The sequence below is a fragment of the Magnolia sinica genome, chromosome 1, assembly GCF_029962835.1.
Source record: "Magnolia sinica isolate HGM2019 chromosome 1, MsV1, whole genome shotgun sequence".
Taxonomy (NCBI): Eukaryota; Viridiplantae; Streptophyta; class Magnoliopsida; order Magnoliales; family Magnoliaceae; genus Magnolia; species Magnolia sinica.
The window spans coordinates 53,541,555-53,547,446 of NC_080573.1; the positions used below are offsets into that span (position 1 = coordinate 53,541,555).

Here is a 5,892-nt window from a genome sequence, read left to right on the forward strand (position 1 = left end):
TGGAAGCCAATAGTAGATGATGGAAGCTAGTAGTAGATTATTTATTTGAAAAACACAAACCAAATCCTAGCTTGCTTCTCACTATGACTTTTCTTAATTTTCACTTTTTTTACTTGGCTTTTACCACGCTATATGTGAGACATGGCCAAAAATTGTAAATTTTCCACAATCCCAGCCACTCAATTAGCATAGGGTCTAAAATGTGTGTGATCATAGTTCTACCTCAATTCAAGGGCTCAAGATCATCCAAGAGGCTGGAACTTTTGGGGCAAGGCCCATATTTGGTTTGGTCCGGAATTTTATACATCAGCCTGGTGACCCATGGAAATGAGCACCTTACATTCAACAAACATTTGTTGAGCTGATGTGCAATACTAAATCATTCTCAGATAGAAAAAAACTAAAAATCAGAAGTAGGCTAATGTTAAGAGAACAACAAACCACCCAATGCATTCAGCAATGGAATTTGATCAACAAATAGATTTTCATGGAATCCTGCCCAGGCTGCCCCTAATAGCAGGGACAAGGCTATAGTGATGAAATAGATTTAATAAAAAAAAATACATTTGAGGCCTTTGATTGCTAGCTAATTAGACAAAAAACAAAATTCAGACTATAAACAAAAAAAAAAATATTTAGGACTGCTACCTATGCACCATTTTGATCCACTTCCAAGAAAAAGGATCCAAACATGTTAGAAGTATGCATCCATATCGCAAATTACCTATTATACAACCAGTAAGGCAGCAATAAAAAGTGTGTACATTGATCAAATTGAATCCAGATTAGCTGTTGGTATCCTCATAAATGTTGAGTTGTCTCATATATAGTGTGTGCATTGATCAATGTTGAGGAGTAGTATATAGAACAGTCCAAAAGCTGGCTGCCAAGAACTATTTGACTGTATAAAGAAGAAAACAGTACATGCCAAGCCCCACCCAACAAATGACCCATAATAATACCATTTGAATTACCAGGCACCCATATATATGAAGGCTCACAGGTAGAATGCAACCAGCAAGCTGATTTGCTAGTTCTTATCTCTACTTAGGGCTTCCATGCTCAAAAAACTGCAAAGACAAACAATTAATTGAGCATTTTTATATCATAGGCGAACAGAGTTCACACGACCAACATGAGAATGAATATGGAGACTACCAGATCACCAGCCCACAGCCTTTTAAAAAAATGATAAAGGAGGGCAGATGAACAGGGGAAAAAGAATGGAAGGTATCTTCATGGGTGGGGGGGGGGGGGGAAGAAGAAGAAAAAGAATGGAAGGAAACTAATGATTGTTTTTCCAAAAAAATCATACCTTTTGAGTAACATAATTTCCGAACACATCAGTCATCAATGTTGGAGCATGTGGGAGAACAACTTCAAAAGCAGAATAACTACAAAGTGAATCAAGAATCAAAAGTAGCATAAAAGACAACAACTAGCATATGGTAGCCACATCCACATGAGCAGAGTACTGTTTAGAAGTTTTACACAACTGTAAAATCCTACAAGGAACAAACTCCTCATCTTGCCACTAATCTATCTAAACATCCTCATTTCAGCTATAATCATCCTAGATATTTACAGAGTTGTTTCATTTTTTTGAATGATTGAATTTTATTAATAATCCAAAAGGCCACACAAATACCTGCAGTTATAAACAAATTACTGTTGCAAGCTTACCCGCAGGAGGAATTACTCAAAGCAGGAGGAATCACTCAAAGCAGGAGGAATCGGACCAACAACAATGTTAAATCTGGCAGGCACCAACATAGAAGTTTTCCTTCTTGATTGAAATTTAACCAATGAAACGAAGGAAATGGTGAAGTATCCGATCTTCAATCAATTTATTACATATTGCAAAACAGAAAAGAAAAAATTTCAAGAAAGAAAAGGAAAAAAAGGAAAATTTCAAGAGTAAATACAATAATATTAGAAGGAAGTAGGATTGCAGCTGCAACACTTGCATCTGCTCTACAACCACTGCATTATTCAAGGAAAAAGAAATAAACAAGATTTGCCATTTTACTGAAATGTTCCCTTGTAATGAAAATGTAACTCAGAAATGACAAAAGTACAATTTAGAAGGTTGCTTGTATAAAGAGCAAAATCAAAGAATTATACCAAAAAAACCAAGAACTTAATATGGATAAGTAAACAATGACAACCTCTTGGAAAAAATCAACCACCACAGTTATCAAACTAACCTATTTCCATGGCAGTAAATGACACATGGTAGGGGAATGCTTTCCGGGAAAGTTGATAGAACATAATGGATGCACTTCAAAGTATGGCCTCTTCAATTTTGAAGCCACCACCACCAGAAGCCACAACTTAATCCTATCATCATCTACTTCAGCTCCTACTGCAAACCCACACACACCAAGAAAAAAAAAGAAAAACCCCATCTTTAGAAGAATTCTCCAAACTTCAGAAAATCTAAGATATTAAATAACATAATTATGATGATTGGACCACAAGTTTTAAACTAAACCAAAGGTTGAGTAGAGCAATGTGACTGTTTGGTTTATATGGAGAAGAAGAGAGAAGAGCAGAGTAGGGTCTGAGTATGAGTGGAAGACAGGAAAGAGATGGGTTGAGACATTTTTGGGAGATGTGTAGTGTGGGTGCTACAGAGAAATGTGCAACTGGTTTTCTTTTCTTGAAAATGCTTGTGTACCTCACACTACCTACCTACTTTGGGTTGCTTACTCTAATTGGGGGGAATGAATTCATATGTATAAAATCCAAGAGCCAAGTGATCCATGAATGAAGCTATGTTACTAAAGTACAACAAGGATTTGTTACATCTCATGAGCACTTCATTTTAAAATATTTCTAACAATGTCACAAGTTTGGTTTTTAGCCCGATTGTTAGTGTTCAATATACTAGATTTGGATTTCAAGTCAGGGTGGGGGAGTACATATCTTAAACAACACCATAGGTGCCCTTCAGGACAGCAACACATTCACCAGAATACCATCAATAAAAAATAGGTTTAACTTTAAAAATCAACTGACTAAAGTAGAGACAGGATCAAATTTACCTAAATGCCCACATGGCTGCACAAATAGAAGTCCACCGAAGTTCCTGTGAGTTAAAGAGACAGGTTTCCAGTGATTGAATTTAAGGTATCAATTAAACAAATTATTTGTTTCGTCCATGAAAATTACTAGCACTTATATAATTGTGAGTTACCAAACACCTACAATAATCTCTCAAAATTGGGGCATGTATGATATTTAGCCTATTAATCACCATCTTACTAGGAAATATATATCAACTTTTTGTCATTTTTGGACAACAACAAATGTTGGTGGAGGCTGGTAATTTGGCGCGAGTGATGTGCATGCTTGAAAAGATCAAACATTAGGAAAGCTAAGGTGAGTTGACATTATATAACAAACAAAAATAGAGAAAGATAGAATTCTTTCAAAATTGAAGATGTCACCTTCCGGATTGCATCTAGTTCATACAGTAAGACCTAGTAAAATTGGCTTTTGGTCACACCATCCCTACATATACACAGAGAGCATTATTACCCTATTGGGGAAAAATGAGGAAGTCATTCATTATGGAAAGGAAATGTCAATAACAATCACCTGTAGAACAAAATATGCTTGCTTTACTTTTCAGAACAGAATATGCTCGCTTTACTTTTCGTTAAAAAAAAAATTTGACGAGTCCAAACCAAAGTCAACCTGATCATGTTCAATAGTTTAAATTATTGGTATAATGGTCTTGAAGGCCTAGTATTTTCTTAAATTTGTGACACTCATCAACTATAATTGGGTCTTGAGCAACTTGAGGCTCCTTTAATCTGCGGATTGGTTGTAACTTTAAAATCAACCATGATAAAACCACAACCTTCACCTATGCCCATTGAATTGGCCATGGTAGAGACTCACAGTACAAGGAAACATATTGTAAGGGATTCAATCTTGCCATTGGCAATACCATAGTAAGTAGTAGTTCATAGTTTACATATGCCATACTCATTTGAAGTTTGTTGAAAATGGGTTGAGAAAGCCTCTTGATGGTTGGCCACACCAAAGATGAACATCTTTTATTAATAACGTGTTTACTACTCCACATAAAAGAGGAAGGATGATGGGTGGAGGGCTCATCAATCCCATTGGAAGCCTACTGTAAATGATTCAAAACAAATGTCTAGATTAGCCAATCAAGATATAAACCGTGCAAGGATCCAGACAAGCCCTAACAGAACTGCGCACGGCTGTTAACATGAAATCAAGCAAAGAAGCTACCATTTTCTCCTTGGTTAAAAGAAAACAGTAAAAAGTAAACGAGGACTAGAAACAATAAATACCTTTCCAAAGAACCCCTGACATCAAAATTGTAGAAAGAGAACGGTTCAAAAGAACAAACTCCTGGATAGAATCCATCGTTTACAATATTTAATAAAACAATGGAAAAAACAAAACAGTACCTGTGTAATACTAAACAATACAGTATATTCTATGGTAATCTATGAACCAACCTGAAGTGCTGAAACAAATCCCATATCACCACTTTACCATCTAACCCTGTATGAAACGATGCAATAAGATGACATATGTTGACCAACACTTATCTAGTGTGTTAGACAGGGACAAATCCCAACATCTTATTAGGGTTCAATGACCCTAATAAGACACTTTCAGAAATCCCAACATCTTTGTCGTGGAGATCATATTTTCTCATCCAAGATGCAATAAGGAAACTAAAACTCACTAACGGATCCAAGACGCAATTCGTGAATGTCTTCCTATAAAACCCCAAATCTAATCAAGGAAAAAAAACACCATCAAATGAATCAAAAAGAACTAAAAGTCGACCTGTGTTCCTGATAAAATCTGAAGGCGTTGCCCTGCAACCTTCTCCTCAAGGGATGTTGGAATTTCATCAACTGGAACCTTACCCATCCTTCCCAACCTTAAGCATTTGGAGATTAGTGAGATTGCAAAGATCTAGAAGCAGCCGATCGGATGATAAAATGTAGACAGACAGAGAGAGAGGGAAATAGAGATGGGAGGGAAAGCAGGCTGGCCATGACAGCCACAAGAAAGGGAGATGTGAAACCCTTGAGCCCGGGAGAATAAAAAAAAAAATCCTGCGGGCTCCTTTTTTGGGTGCAGATTGCTTATTACCCCCACACGGAGCTATACACGACGGACGGTCATGTAAGAGGCTCTTGGGGCCCACCGTGATGTATGTGGTTTATCCACTTCATACATTCATTTTGAAAGTTAGCTTTAGGGCAATATCCAAAAAATACAGCAGATCGAAGGCCTTACTGGACCACACCAAATCAACGGTAAGGTATTTAAATCTCCACTATGTCCTACGGTGTGGTCCAATTGAGCTTTGATCTACCTCCTTTTTTGGGATCATGTCCAAAATTGATCATTCAAAATGGATGGACGTCTTAGATAAAATATATACATTGCAGTGGGCACATAGAGTCCCTTATGGGACCATCAATCTATAGCTAATGGCAGTTGGGGTTAGTATCTTTTAGCTACGGTTTAAAGCCGTAGTTATATAGCTAAGGTTTATATCCGTAGCTAAAAGCCTTAAATAGTCCATAGCCTTTGTTCATTTTTTTGGTAGTGCCATCTTATGACTGTTTTAGCTTCTCATATATTGGTTGTTATGCCTGTTGGAGAGGTTCCCATCCATCATCTTATTTTTAACAACTCAAGTATAAACAAGATGAAATTGAAATTGGCTCTTGGCCAAGTGGATGTTGGTGGTAATGGAGCTGAAGCTAGGAATGAAGAAAAAGCTGATGATCTTCCTCCTGATGACATAAACATGAATGATATTTTTGATGAGATTAAGTTTGATTCTGCTAATGATCCTGATTATGAACCATCTGAGTTTAATGC

General features: G+C 36.8%; 1 long non-coding RNA gene across 3 annotated transcripts; it reads right to left on the reverse strand.

Moving 5' to 3' along the window:
* Positions 1 to 553: 553 nt before the first annotated feature.
* Positions 554 to 5,260, reverse strand: LOC131250168 (uncharacterized). 3 transcript variants are annotated; one of them, XR_009173108.1, is made up of 9 exons: positions 4,840 to 5,260; positions 4,503 to 4,548; positions 4,332 to 4,392; positions 3,453 to 3,516; positions 3,268 to 3,353; positions 3,048 to 3,091; positions 2,208 to 2,365; positions 1,316 to 1,394; positions 554 to 1,070 (listed from the first exon to the last, which is right to left on the reverse strand). It is a non-coding gene; the product is annotated as an uncharacterized LOC131250168 (long non-coding RNA). The 3 variants fall into 3 exon arrangements; XR_009173111.1 differs by lacking the exons at positions 4,332 to 4,392; positions 4,503 to 4,548 and having other exon boundaries at positions 4,840 to 5,258; XR_009173109.1 differs by lacking the exons at positions 3,048 to 3,091; positions 3,268 to 3,353; positions 3,453 to 3,516 and having other exon boundaries at positions 4,840 to 5,256.
* Positions 5,261 to 5,892: the final 632 nt, after the last annotated feature.